This window comes from Brienomyrus brachyistius, chromosome 9 (genome assembly GCF_023856365.1).
Source record: "Brienomyrus brachyistius isolate T26 chromosome 9, BBRACH_0.4, whole genome shotgun sequence".
In the NCBI taxonomy this organism is placed as follows: domain Eukaryota; kingdom Metazoa; phylum Chordata; class Actinopteri; order Osteoglossiformes; family Mormyridae; genus Brienomyrus; species Brienomyrus brachyistius.
The window spans coordinates 26,341,606-26,356,532 of record NC_064541.1 but is presented as its reverse complement, the minus strand read 5'-3'; positions in this window follow the sequence as shown (position 1 = coordinate 26,356,532).

The window sequence follows — 14,927 nt, the reverse complement described above, 5'->3', positions numbered from 1 at the left end:
AGTACAATGAGATGTCTACCCACAGGACACATAAGTCTTTGTAACATGGGCCAGTGGCTGGAAATGACACATATGCAGAATGGCCAATTTTACCATCAAAAGGGACATAAAATGATAAACTCATTCATCCACCCATCAGCCAGAACTTTTCCTCTGGCCGTAAAAACATTTGGCGCCAACTGAAAGTGTCTGACAGCATAGATGCTCAATGTCTGATCCAGGGTTCTGTTCCTCATCTGTTATTTTGATGCTCATGACTGGAGGTGCATTTCAGTCCTTCGGCTTGTGATGGTTCTCACCTCTCTAATGCATCTATAATATTTTTCAGCCTAAATATGAGGAAGATTTTTTATGAAAAGCCTTCCTTGAATTTCCTACGTTTTAGAAGTTAATGGCTGAAATCCACATTAGCGTAGGACTGAAATTCACAATTCCACATTAAACAGCACGGGGAAATGTCTTTGCCAAATTGTTTTTTAAAGCTGTTGGTTTAAAGCCCAACATTTCTCCTGTTCCTGCCCTGATGAAGGAACAGTGAGATTTTGATGGTAAAGGTGAAACTGATCAGATATGCAAACAATCCATGACTAATTGACTGATGAATGAACCGTAAAATTACTGCCAACCCCCCCCCCCCCCCCCCCCGCTCCCCCGCCCCAGGAGCATTTATTTTTCAGTGAGATATTTTCAAAAATTACACAAGAAGTTCTATCCTGTGTCTCATGGTCAAAACTCCTTTTATTTCGACAGAAGCCAAATGACTCGGGGCTACAGGGAGGCTGGTGACGGGTCTCATACATTTTGATAAATTTATAATTTAAAAAGTGCATTCAGGTACGGAGGAATCAAAGGTTCGGCACTGCGGAAAATCGCTGTTGATATCAACCCCAGCGTGCTGTAACTACACCAGGGGTCTATCTTCGCCGGGCTCATTAATACGCCACCAGCACCGTTTTCAGCACCAGCCCCCCCAAAAGAATTAGCGGGGGCTGAAAGCGATCACTCGGGTTGCAAATTGACATGCAGCCACCTCGTCACCACAGAGTGTGACGAAACTTGCAGATTGGAGACGGAGAGGAGTTAGAGTGAGGCTGCCTGTATCTCGTCACAGGGCTCCTGGGAGTGAGGCTGCCTGTATCTCGTCACAGGGCTCCTGGGAGTGAGGCTGCCTGTATCTCAGCACAGGGCTCCTGGGAGTGAGGCTGCCTGTATCTCAGCACAGGGCTCCTGGGAGTGAGGCTGCCTGTATCTCAGCACAGGGCTCCTGGGAGTGAGGCTGCCTGTATCTCGCCACAGGGCTCCCGGGAGTGAGGCTGCCTGTATCTCGCCACAGGGCTCCTGGGAGTGAGGCTGCCTGTAACTCGCCACAGGGCTCCCGGGAGTGAGGCTGCCTGTATCTCGCCACAGGGCTCCCGGGAGTGAGGCTGCCTGTATCTCGCCACAGGGCTCCCGGGAGTGAGGCTGCCTGTATCTCGCCACAGGGCTCCCGGGAGTGAGGCTGCCTGTATCTCAGCACCGGGCTCCCGGGAGTGAGGCTGCCTGTATCTCGCCACAGGGCTCCCGGGAGTGAGGCTGCCTGTATCTCGTCACAGGACTCCTGGGAGTGAGGCTGCCTGTATCTCAGCACAGGGCTCCTGGGAGTGAGGCTGCCTGTATCTCAGCACAGGGCTCCTGGGAGTGAGGCTGCCTGTATCTCGCCACATGGCTCCTGGGAGTGAGGCTGCCTGTATCTAGCCACAGGGCTCCTGGGAGTGAGGCTGCCTGTATCTCGCCACAGGGCTCCTGGGAGTGAGGCTGCCTGTATCTCAGCACAGGGCTCCTGGGAGTGAGGCTGCCTGTATCTCGCCACATGGCTCCTGGGAGTGAGGCTGCCTGTATCTAGCCACAGGGCTCCTGGGAGTGAGGCTGCCTGTATCTCGCCACAGGGCTCCTGGGAGTGAGGCTGCCTGTAACTCGCCACAGGGCTCCCGGGAGTGAGGCTGCCTGTATCTCGCCACAGGGCTCCCGGGAGTGAGGCTGCCTGTATCTCGCCACAGGGCTCCCGGGAGTGAGGCTGCCTGTATCTCAGCACAGGGCTCCTGGGAGTGAGGCTGCCTGTATCTCGCCACATGGCTCCTGGGAGTGAGGCTGCCTGTATCTCAGCACCGGGCTCCCGGGAGTGAGGCTGCCTGTATCTCGCCACATGGCTCCTGGGAGTGAGGCTGCCTGTATCTCAGCACCGGGCTCCCGGGAGTGAGGCTGCCTGTATCTCGCCACAGGGCTCCCGGGAGTGAGGCTGCCTGTATCTCGCCACAGGGCTCCCGGGAGTGAGGCTGCCTGTATCTCGTCACAGGACTCCTGGGAGTGAGGCTGCCTGTATCTCAGCACAGGGCTCCTGGGAGTGAGGCTGCCTGTATCTCAGCACAGGGCTCCTGGGAGTGAGGCTGCCTGTATCTCGCCACATGGCTCCTGGGAGTGAGGCTGCCTGTATCTAGCCACAGGGCTCCTGGGAGTGAGGCTGCCTGTATCTCGCCACAGGGCTCCCGGGAGTGAGGCTGCCTGTAACTCGCCACAGGGCTCCCGGGAGTGAGGCTGCCTGTATCTCGCCACAGGGCTCCCGGGAGTGAGGCTGCCTGTATCTCGCCACAGGGCTCCCGGGAGTGAGGCTGCCTGTATCTCAGCACAGGGCTCCTGGGAGTGAGGCTGCCTGTATCTCGCCACATGGCTCCTGGGAGTGAGGCTGCCTGTATCTAGCCACAGGGCTCCTGGGAGTGAGGCTGCCTGTATCTCGCCACAGGGCTCCTGGGAGTGAGGCTGCCTGTATCTCAGCACAGGGCTCCTGGGAGTGAGGCTGCCTGTATCTCGCCACATGGCTCCTGGGAGTGAGGCTGCCTGTATCTAGCCACAGGGCTCCTGGGAGTGAGGCTGCCTGTATCTCGCCACAGGGCTCCCGGGAGTGAGGCTGCCTGTATCTCGCCACAGGGCTCCCGGGAGTGAGGCTGCCTGTATCTCGCCACAGGGCTCCTGGGAGTGAGGCTGCCTGTATCTCGCCACAGGGCTCCTGGGAGTGAGGCTGCCTGTATCTCAGCACAGGGCTCCTGGGAGTGAGGCTGCCTGTATCTCGCCACAGGGCTCCCGGGAGTGAGGCTGCCTGTATCTCAGCACCGGGCTCCCGGGAGTGAGGCTGCCTGTATCTCGCCACAGGGCTCCCGGGAGTGAGGCTGCCTGTATCTCGTCACAGGACTCCTGGGAGTGAGGCTGCCTGTATCTCAGCACAGGGCTCCTGGGAGTGAGGCTGCCTGTATCTCAGCACAGGGCTCCTGGGAGTGAGGCTGCCTGTATCTCGCCACATGGCTCCTGGGAGTGAGGCTGCCTGTATCTAGCCACAGGGCTCCTGTGAGTGAGGCTGCCTGTATCTCGCCACAGGGCTCCTGGGAGTGAGGCTGCCTGTATCTCAGCACAGGGCTCCTGGGAGTGAGGCTGCCTGTATCTAGCCACAGGGCTCCTGGGAGTGAGGCTGCCTGTATCTCGCCACAGGGCTCCTGGGAGTGAGGCTGCCTGTATCTCAGCACAGGGCTCCTGGGAGTGAGGCTGCCTGTATCTCGCCACAGGGCTCCCGGGAGTGAGGCTGCCTGTATCTCGCCACAGGGCTCCCGGGAGTGAGGCTGCCTGTATCTCAGCACAGGGCTCCTGGGAGTGAGGCTGCCTGTATCTCGCCACATGGCTCCTGGGAGTGAGGCTGCCTGTATCTCAGCACCGGGCTCCCGGGAGTGAGGCTGCCTGTATCTCGCCACATGGCTCCTGGGAGTGAGGCTGCCTGTATCTCAGCACCGGGCTCCCGGGAGTGAGGCTGCCTGTATCTCGCCACAGGGCTCCCGGGAGTGAGGCTGCCTGTATCTCGCCACAGGGCTCCCGGGAGTGAGGCTGCCTGTATCTCGTCACAGGACTCCTGGGAGTGAGGCTGCCTGTATCTCAGCACAGGGCTCCTGGGAGTGAGGCTGCCTGTATCTCAGCACAGGGCTCCTGGGAGTGAGGCTGCCTGTATCTCGCCACATGGCTCCTGGGAGTGAGGCTGCCTGTATCTAGCCACAGGGCTCCTGGGAGTGAGGCTGCCTGTATCTCGCCACAGGGCTCCCGGGAGTGAGGCTGCCTGTAACTCGCCACAGGGCTCCCGGGAGTGAGGCTGCCTGTATCTCGCCACAGGGCTCCCGGGAGTGAGGCTGCCTGTATCTCGCCACAGGGCTCCCGGGAGTGAGGCTGCCTGTATCTCAGCACAGGGCTCCTGGGAGTGAGGCTGCCTGTATCTCGCCACATGGCTCCTGGGAGTGAGGCTGCCTGTATCTAGCCACAGGGCTCCTGGGAGTGAGGCTGCCTGTATCTCGCCACAGGGCTCCTGGGAGTGAGGCTGCCTGTATCTCAGCACAGGGCTCCTGGGAGTGAGGCTGCCTGTATCTCGCCACATGGCTCCTGGGAGTGAGGCTGCCTGTATCTAGCCACAGGGCTCCTGGGAGTGAGGCTGCCTGTATCTCGCCACAGGGCTCCTGGGAGTGAGGCTGCCTGTATCTCGCCACAGGGCTCCCGGGAGTGAGGCTGCCTGTATCTCGCCACAGGGCTCCTGGGAGTGAGGCTGCCTGTATCTCGCCACAGGGCTCCTGGGAGTGAGGCTGCCTGTATCTCAGCACAGGGCTCCTGGGAGTGAGGCTGCCTGTATCTCGCCACAGGGCTCCCGGGAGTGAGGCTGCCTGTATCTCAGCACCGGGCTCCCGGGAGTGAGGCTGCCTGTATCTCGCCACAGGGCTCCCGGGAGTGAGGCTGCCTGTATCTCGTCACAGGACTCCTGGGAGTGAGGCTGCCTGTATCTCAGCACAGGGCTCCTGGGAGTGAGGCTGCCTGTATCTCAGCACAGGGCTCCTGGGAGTGAGGCTGCCTGTATCTCGCCACATGGCTCCTGGGAGTGAGGCTGCCTGTATCTAGCCACAGGGCTCCTGTGAGTGAGGCTGCCTGTATCTCGCCACAGGGCTCCTGGGAGTGAGGCTGCCTGTATCTCAGCACAGGGCTCCTGGGAGTGAGGCTGCCTGTATCTAGCCACAGGGCTCCTGGGAGTGAGGCTGCCTGTATCTCGCCACAGGGCTCCTGGGAGTGAGGCTGCCTGTATCTCAGCACAGGGCTCCTGGGAGTGAGGCTGCCTGTATCTCGCCACAGGGCTCCCGGGAGTGAGGCTGCCTGTATCTCGCCACAGGGCTCCCGGGAGTGAGGCTGCCTGTATCTCGCCACAGGGCTCCTGGGAGTGAGGCCATCGGTGCTGCATTCAAAGGGCCACTTTCTTCTTTTCTGGTAATATTTTTACTTATGGGACAGTCTTCCCTCAGTTGCAGGCAGAATAGTGACTGGCCAGTGATTTGGGAATGCCTTTGTTTCGCACTTCCATTCTGGGAGGGAGATCCGGATGAATTGTCCAGAGTTTCATATTTTACTTCCTCATCACTATCCAGCAGGGGGCATAGTTGTTAACTACAGTATGTGTAAATCTAGGAAACAGAATATGTAATACGGTGGTAATGGTGCCATATTTCGGAGTCTGGCAGGCTGTCCCAGGAACACACGAACCTTGAGTTATGCTTTATTCTACTCCTCTAATTACCTACTCCTTCGCTCAGTCACTCCACCAGACATTGTCGTCGGCAACGCAAAGTACACTTAATTAGTCTGCGAGAGATGTTCCGCACTGCCGTCTGGCCTGTGCTGAAGATCGTCAGCAGTGCTGCTCCAGTGAGTCTCTTTGGGTAGTCAGTGCACATCCGTGCTTCTCCCTGCCTGCGGAACCACAGAACCGCATTCAGGTCTGCATGCCGATATGCGTGTATAGATATACACATCAACAAGGGGAAGATGGGCTCATTTTGGGATGACATAACAGGGACAGGTGGGATTCCTCTGGTATGAGACTTTGTTTATCACAAAATGGAAATGTTTGCAGGCTGTAGGATGCAGTTTATCATTACGATTCCTGAATATATATATATATTTTTTGGCTAGTTCCTTCATTTTTGCAAAAGCTAATATTGGTTAATAGATAGCATATTCCTCCAGGCAAACTTCTGATGGACTTTTGACAGCTGTGTCTGGTTATTTAGAGTTTGCGGTGGAGGTACACAGTGCGCATGTCCAGCTTGATGGACGCGTTTGTGATTGGTCCTGCTGGGGACCAGCTAATAGGACTGCTAACCGTTCCCTTGAAAGAGGCTCTTTTGAAACGAGTTTTCAGAAGCGATGCGGCGCACATGCAGAACAGCTGTGAGTGTGTGGGCATCATTAGCCTGATCATTAGCATGACCTGAGCTTCCCCGTTTGAGATGCCTGCAGGCTCAGGTGAGAGCTCTGCCCCCAACCACCACATTCACACTCATCAGATGAGCTTAACCTTCTAATCTCCGAGTGGTTAACATCTGTGCCTCCTGAGTTTGGGCTAGGTGGGTCATTGGCCTGGATTCTCCTCTTCCTGCAGCCTGTGGAGCTTCAGGTCTGGTCCGTGTCAAAGCCATCTGCCGTGAGACACCTGCTTCTCCGAGGAGGAGGCCTCCTGGGAGATATGTGATGTGGATCTGGACGGGCCAGCTCATAAAAGTCATCGCCTTGCTTGTCTATTACAGAGTGGTAAAGCCATGCAATCTAATTTGGAAGCCAGAGAATAATGTTTAATTAGAACCATCATACAATGAATGACAGTAATGAAGTAATGGGAATAGCTGCAGACAACAGTAGCTAGGTGTGGAAGTGCAGGTGATGTGTACTGCACACTTAACCTGCACCAGCCCTTGCTATGAGGTTCTCAGTCTCGATCATGCACTGGGACAGTTTCAGTACTTGCGAGCCCACTGTGTTCCCCAGTCAGACAGGCCTCCACATGGGGTTCCCGCCAGCCCCAGCCTAACATCTTAGGCCCAGAACCGTCCTTTGCACTGCACTTGTGTATCCCTGTGTTTCTGTTTTGTGTTGCACCATGGACCTGGAGGAACAGCGTTTCATTTCACTCTGCACTGTGCATATGGCTGAAATGGCAATAAACCTACTTGGCGTAACTCGACTTGACGATGTCTCTGTCCCTTTTCACTGCTTTTGGGATTCCGTTGCTTTGAGTCCCACTCCCCGCCTTTCAGTGTGACTGCTGACTGGCATTCCGAGGCGTCCCGCGGACTGCAGCTCCGGTTTGTGGTATTTATTTTTTGCGAGTCACTGTCCCAGCACTGGCACATCCGCCTCTGTGCCTTTCAACGCACTGCTTGCTTCTAAAGCAAACAAATGACATTTCCTTGGCTCCTCTCTCTGTGGTCCATGTCACTGGATTTTATTTTTCGTATTTAAGAGGCAAGACATCAGCTATGTATCCTTCTCTTCGTTGTCTGAAGATCAATATTGTTGAGATAAGCGTCAAACTACCGCTATCGTCCCTTTTCTCATTTGGATGATTAAACATGTCAGTTTAAAGATGGTTACTGTAATTATAAACTGCAGTAGGAGCCAGTGCAAATCACTTGTTTTCATCTTTTATTCATGTCCTCTTCAGGTTACGAATTTGGAGAGTATTCTGTGCTGATTGTGCACTTTGCGGTGACAGAAAGGTGTGAGAAATTCTCAAAATGTGCGTCTGTGTGTCTTAAAATGCTACTCAGCCAGAAACGACAAACATGTGAGGTTGAGGAAAAATACGCACGCGAGACCAAATAGTCTAATGGTCTAATGTCTCAAGGGTCTTATTAATGGCAAAGGTCCAGCCCTGTGGACAGGGGTCTCCTGGGTGCCATGAAAAAAATCAAAAATCCTGTTCTCACGGGTCCTATGAAGACCAGCAGCCCCTTCATGTCCTTTAAATTCTCACGGGTCCAGTCCTACGTTAAGTCTTTGTCGGTCATATAAGAAACAAAAGCCAGGGGTTTTAATTTCAGATTGAAATGAAGACTGAATTCCAGTCCAATTGAATGCATCAGAGACGGTCTCTCTAAACCAGATTCTCTTCCAGAGCTTCATCATAGCATCCTGACAGGGGGTCTGTGGGCAGGAATTGGACTCTGGTAATCACAGTAATCACGGAGCCACCATCCTCCCCGTTATATACTCCTTTGTTGTTAATCAAAAGGTACCAAAAAATGGACAAAGCTAGGTGGAAATAAAAAGTAAGGGCTCTATTAATGCATGTATTAGGCTTGGAGCAGTAAAAAGGGAAAAAAAGTGGAAAAAATAACTTTTTAAAGTAAAGCAGCAAGTAAAACTAAACACAAGAATAAACAGACTTTTGAACACATATCCATCAAAGGGCAGGAGGGAAAAAAAAACACGATGCTATTCGTATGACTTATCTGAAATAAACACTCTGTTCTGTTAAGCTTTTAATACCTGTAGGCCTGTCTTGTGAAATCGGTTATAAAAATACATTCAAAGTAAATAAATAATTAAATAAATAAATAGAATTGCACCTTTTCACATTTTTTTTTGCTCTGATATTTCATTTTCTCTGGCTGTCATCAGTACAAGAGGTCCCGGAATTCAATTTTAGCCTTGTCAGTTTTGTAAGATGGCATTCTTTAAAGCGCGCGTCTACACAAAATTCGGAATGCGATTCTGAAATTCCACAGCTGGAGAGAAGATTAGGGGGCTTTAAATCTGTTTTGTTGTAGGGATATGTGTCATGCGGATTGTGTCGCGCACATTTTTGAAAGCTGCACACAAACTCTTCGTGTCAGTCCTGCGGAGTAACAGGTCACAAGGGACGGGTGCGGGTCTGTTTGCGGACAAACGGACACTTTTCTAACATTCGTCGCGCATCTTTGATCTCTTGCTTAGCTTGCCCGGGTAGTTCAGCATCAGGCTAAAAAATGAAATCCTAGGACCATCTCAGCAGACTGAATGAATTTGGGTGCCAGTCCTGAGATCATGTGAGAGTGCAGCTTCATTCCTCTTTGGTTTGGCCTTGATTTGTGAGGCTCTTCAGGAGGGAGCCTGCTTTCCCTTTGGAGCTGAATGCGGGCAGGAGCGGCCGCAGGAATATGCGAGTGCGCCTCCGTTTACCGTCGCCATGGCTACGAGGATGGGTAGCAAAGATGGGGAACTCAGTCGCAGAAGGCTAATTAATTCTCTAAAGGTACTCTACAGGCAGGAAGTGTAAGGCGCTCAGAAGTGAAGGCAGCTGGGCTGAGGACTTGGTTTTTATCAGGTTTTAATTTATATGCGTTTGTCTATAATTGCAGTGCCATATTTGTTTCGGTGAACGATGCCCTCCAAATCCTGTCATGTATAGTCGGGAAGCAATTAATTACTTTTCAACTGAGTGAGGCTTTTCTTGGCTGGTTACAAAAACTGCATCAAAAGGCAGTCTGTCTCAAGACATTTACATAGCCATAAATCAATTCTATAGTTCGTAGTTTGTTTAGACTATTTTGTATCTAGCTCTGTGAAGGGACTCCTTATGTAAATGGCAGGCAGTCTCTCATTACCCTTGCTTGGCGTTCTCTGTGTTCGTATTGTTAAGGAGCAAATATGGACGGATTTCTTTGGGGTCTGCCAAGAGGTCTTCCACTTAGCTCAGCACAGCTTGAATTGTTGCGGTTCCTCATTATCCCTAATCTTACATGACCAATCTAGACAGTTTCCCTGTGCTCCTTCCTGGGGAAAATAGGTATAAATCTGGGGGCGATATTGGTAGGAAAAGGACTGTGGTACATGGAAATAAGAAAATTACGTTGCTTATTCTTGGTGGTTCTGCTATCCAGATGGGTGCAGATGGCTTCTACCTTTAAAATACAGCCGGTGGCTCCTCCAAAACTCAAATTTTACACGTCATTATAATAAAATATTCAGTCCATGACAATATCTGCAGAAATATCAAATCTCTAAGACCCTGAACTTACACCTCATTGCTTCCCCTACTGTCAAAATAATGCTTCAGTTCCCAAAAGTCCGCCAGGGTCAGACGTTGACGTCACCCAATCCCAAAGCCCTGCCCATCATTAACGGTCATAAAAAGTTCAAGTAACAGATCGCCGTTGTTTACAAACAGCCCGAGGCAGCGGTTACCTGATGGGACTCAACATGAAGCCACAACAAAGGAGTAGACATTTTTTGTGAGAATGCTGGAATAGCTACTACTGGCAAAGGTCAACCAAGGGTCTACAAAGGATAATTACACTAGGGAACAATTTTGAACAAATTTTTTGTTGACTTTAATTTTTAAGCTTTAAAAGAGGTATGCTGATTCTGAAAGTGCAGTCAATTGTCTTCTATCACGTCAGGTTTTTTTCTCTACCACTAATATTAGTGTGATTACTGTAGCATGGATTTGTGTAGGCTATTCATTTACACGCAAGACAGTGTGGTCAGAGGTTGTGCGCTGCTCTACGTAGTGAATAAGCAAAATCTATTTTTCTACTTACATACATGTTTCCTTTCTTTCAGATCATGTCTGGCTCTGCTGTTTCTCGTCGTAAGTGCCTAAACAACCCTGATTCATCTACGGTAGTTTCACCATTCCCAGTCAAAGGGCGAACATTAGCACATTTGTAGAGCAAGCCTATTTGGCATATTTCAAAGTTAAACTTGGCGATCAAGATAAGTCTTGGGCCCCTCATAAGGTTTACAGATGTGTACAAGAGAACACGTGATAAGATGCCGTTTGAGATACTTATGGTATGACGAGAGCCAGGAGATCATTTCAGTGACTTACTTTTGTATAGTGAAAACTTCAGGATATAATAAGATCAATAAATGTAACATAGAGAGTATCCTGCATTTTTGTTACAATACCCTCTCTTGAAGAACATGATTATGGTGATGAACTAGGTCACAACAATGGCTTTGTGTATTGCCATAACACACCTGGTGGTAATAGAGGAATTGGGAATTCCAATCTATAACTCAACTGAATGTCGACTATTTGTCGATAGCTCAAAGCGGAGCTTGTAGTGTGTCCTCCTTCACAATGGCAATATATTTGGCTCAGTCCTAATTGGCCATTCAGTTTCTCTTTGTAAAGAATATGCAGGCATAAAGAGAGTCATTGAGTTGCTTCATATTGATAGTGCTGTCAAATAATTGTTTCGTTTGCAATATCACCAACGCAACTGGATCATCTGTGTTGACTTTAAAATGTTATGCTTCCTTCTTGGTCAGCAACGCAGATACACCAAATATCCCTGTTATCTGTGCATGTGGGACAGCAGAGCTCATGAGAGGCATCCGGTGGAAAGGAATTGGCCTCCAAGATCTGCCCTAAAACCAGGTGATCCCAACATTCTACATGAGCCACTTGTTGATATTCCCGCCTCTGCACATGAAACTGGGTCTGATGAAGCAGGTCGTTAAAGCTTTGTCAACTGAAAGAGTCTGTTAAAGGAGTCTGTCATTTGAAAAAATAAAGGCCGGTGTGTTTGATGGTCCACAGATTCCTCAGCTCATTAAAGATGAACATTTCATCGGGACAATGTCGAAAAGAATGCTTGTTTATCATTCAAAGCCATCGTCAGGGACTTTCTTGGAAACACATGAGCAAATAATTACACAGAAATTGTCCAGAGCTTGTTGGAGAGCCACAAAATGCTTGGTTGCAATATGAGCATCAAGGCACATTTCCTGCACAGCCGTCTTTCTGACTTCCCGGAAAACCTTGGTGCAGTCAGTGATGAGCAAGGTGAATGATTGCTTCCAAGGTCATGGAAGGACGGAATAAGGGTAGATGGGATGCACATACAGTTTGGTGGCTGACTTCCATCCAGCGGGATTGTCCTAACACTGAACACTCCAGGAAAAGCTAGAAGCATAAATTTTTACCTTAACCACTTTCCTGATTCATTTTCAAATGTTCTACCGTAAAAAATGTCATAGAGTAACAATAAAACCTTTGTATGAACAAAATAAATTTAAATAAACAGTACATTCACGTTATTATTTCATTATTTTTTCATTGTATGTAAAATTTGTATGTTTTTTGACAAAAAATGGAGGGTACCCTATATCGTAAAAACTGGATGTAATGTAGACAGAGGTATAAACAAGGTCACAATTCACTGGGTTTTCATTCAAAGTTTATTCTGTCCTAGTTTATAATCTCTCTGTTGTTTATACGAGGACAAAAATAATTTGCTTTTGGGATCAGTATTAAATATTTCACTGCTGACAATAATAGAGTATTATTATGTCCAGGGATTGACATAACTGATACGAAGGTACGCATTCACCTTTAAAAGTGATACGTGCGAGAATCAGTTATTGTGACAACGTGAATGCATACATATTTTTTGTGCATTGGCACCGATATGAGAAGAAATTATCGTGCATTTTAACCTCTATACTGCAAAGTAGGAAATATCATATAAAGCTTAAAATACACGATAATTTCTTGTTATATTGGCGTAAAGAATCGATTCCGCATGTATCGTTTTTAAAGGTGAATGCATACCAGTTATGTCGATCCCTGATTATGTCTCATGAGATTCAAGTTGAAGTTCATATAACCATGGATTTAGAGCTGGTTGGCAAAGAGACGAGATCAATGTTGGAATCTCAACAGGCCCCTCTTTTTAAAAATTTCTAGAATTCTCGAGAAGATAAAGCATGCAGGTCATATACCGGGAAAAACGATGAAGTGTCACTGGCAGGCCGCACCTATATCCTTTGGCAGGTTAGCGATGACAGCCCAAGTCATGTCTGCATGCGTTCCATCCCCAGAGGATGGTCTGCTGTCCTGAATGTCCCAGTAATTGACTAGTCGATAGACCCAGTGACCTCCTCAATGTGTCTGAGGGCCACCAGTCATTAAGATGGAGGAGCCTTCAGCCCAGGCGATCCTGGTAACTTTAACTTTTGAACTTGTTTAAATGACACTGTAATGTGATTCAGAATTAACGAAATCAAAGGGAATCAAAGAGACAGCTAAAGAACAAGCCCTATTTTGCGGAATTACTCTGGAAATTTTCCGGAACTATCAAAGACACGTGGGTCTGAAAGGGGGATAAATCAAGGAATACCTACTGTATACTGAGGCATCTTCAGTGGTGATTCTGTTGTACCTTTATATGTCTATACCGAGGCATGTTCGGTGGTCATTCTGTTGTACCTTTATAAATCCATCCATGTGTTTTCATTGACCCTAAAATGGTCAAGGGGAACCTGTCCCAGGAAACACAGGGAATGGGACAATCCTGAATGAAATTACCATTTGGACCTAAAGTATATCAGATTAAATCTGAGGTGTGAGATATGAATACATGATTTCATCTTGTCCTTAAATGCATTATATTTGCTGCTGACACATTCTGATGACCTTGATATTACATCCTAATTCCTTTGTGATGTGGAGTTTCAGGGGGAGCCCTGTTTCAGGGGGGAGGTCCTTCCGTCTTGATCTCCTGAATTATTTATAACAGTTCTGACCTTGGCTCATCTGCGCTGTTCCCCTGATACTCTGCTGGGGGCCCAGAGCTCTATCGTCTTGTGCCTGCAGCTTCCGGCCAGGCCTGATAGCCTCCAGCACCTCAGTTAATCTCTATGTATCCATTTTCTATACTCTCTGTGCTGAAAGGGGTCCGAAGCCTATAAGCACATGTCAGGGAATAACCCAGGATGGGGCACCAACCCATTGCAGGGCACACACTCATACATGGCTGTGAAGCAACAGTGATAACCAAGGGCCCTGAGTAAGAGGGGCCCTAAATAGATTTGTAACATCATTATTTTGGCCTGGATTGAGAGCAGAATACGATAAGCTTTCATGGGCTCCAAAATCTCGAGCAGCAGCCCTCGTACTAACCACACACTACCGTGCCATATTCATATTTATTTAAATCTGCCAGTATTTCAGGGGCACATGTGAACAACAGGATGCACAAACGAAATGATTATTTGGCAACACTATCAATATGAAGTGCACAAAGGGTGTTATAGAAACTCACTTTCAAAACACCTTCACTTTAAGGGGTGTGAAGCAGAAAATCGACTTTGTTTTTCATGGTCCAGGCCAGAAAATCCTTGTTTTGAATCTTTGGACTGATTTATAATTACACTAGTTAAATATGGATGAAGAATACTATCCAGACATCTTTCTTAGCTGTTGAGCCAATAGAGCACGCATATTTGGTTGGAGTTATTTGAATGTTTCTTTATACGTAATGTGTCTCCTAAAATTGTATATGCAAGTGTCTCTTTCACCTTCTCTGGGTCTCAGCTAAGGTAAACGTGGAGATTCTGTCCTACAGTTGGCAGCTGCCTTGGCGTGTAAATGAGAGAATAACGGAATGAAACGTCCACGCTGCCAGATTCCCGGCGTACAGAAGCTTCTGGAAAGTAAGGCTGGGCGGACCTCTTCTTGTCCTTGCTGAAGTGTAAGGGTGAGATCCCTCAGGGCCCAGCCTTCTGGTGTTTATGGCAGAAGCCAGTGATGTATGGGTGAGGCGCTCATGCCTCACTGGGTAATTAACAAACGATGCATGGCTTAACGAGCCTCCGGTTTGACGTCGATGCATTGCGTTCCGAACCCATGCGGCGACCCCCCTCCTGAGAGGCCCCATAACGGGGCTTGATGAATGGAGAGACTCTCGCTCCGAACAGGTGTGCCCCCCGCATCTACCCCCCTGCCCCACCTCCCCCAATCCCAGGTTTCCCCCAAACCCCGCTTTCCAGATGTGGCCCGATGATTGACTGTGGGGGCAGGGGGGCATTAGGGGGATTGAGACAGACAAAAAGCTTGCTAGAAGCAATCATTTGCAGAAGTTTCTCCTTATCTTTGGCTGCTCATCACGAGAGACCCCTAACCCCTTCATTTTTGCCTCGCCAGCTCCAACACAAAGCTCCTTCAGCTTAATATCGCAAATCCCTATATTCATGTCTTCTGAGACGCCGATCTTTGCTTAGACTTAAGCCAGAAATTTGGACAAGACTGCGAAAAATATTCCTCCGGCTCTTTA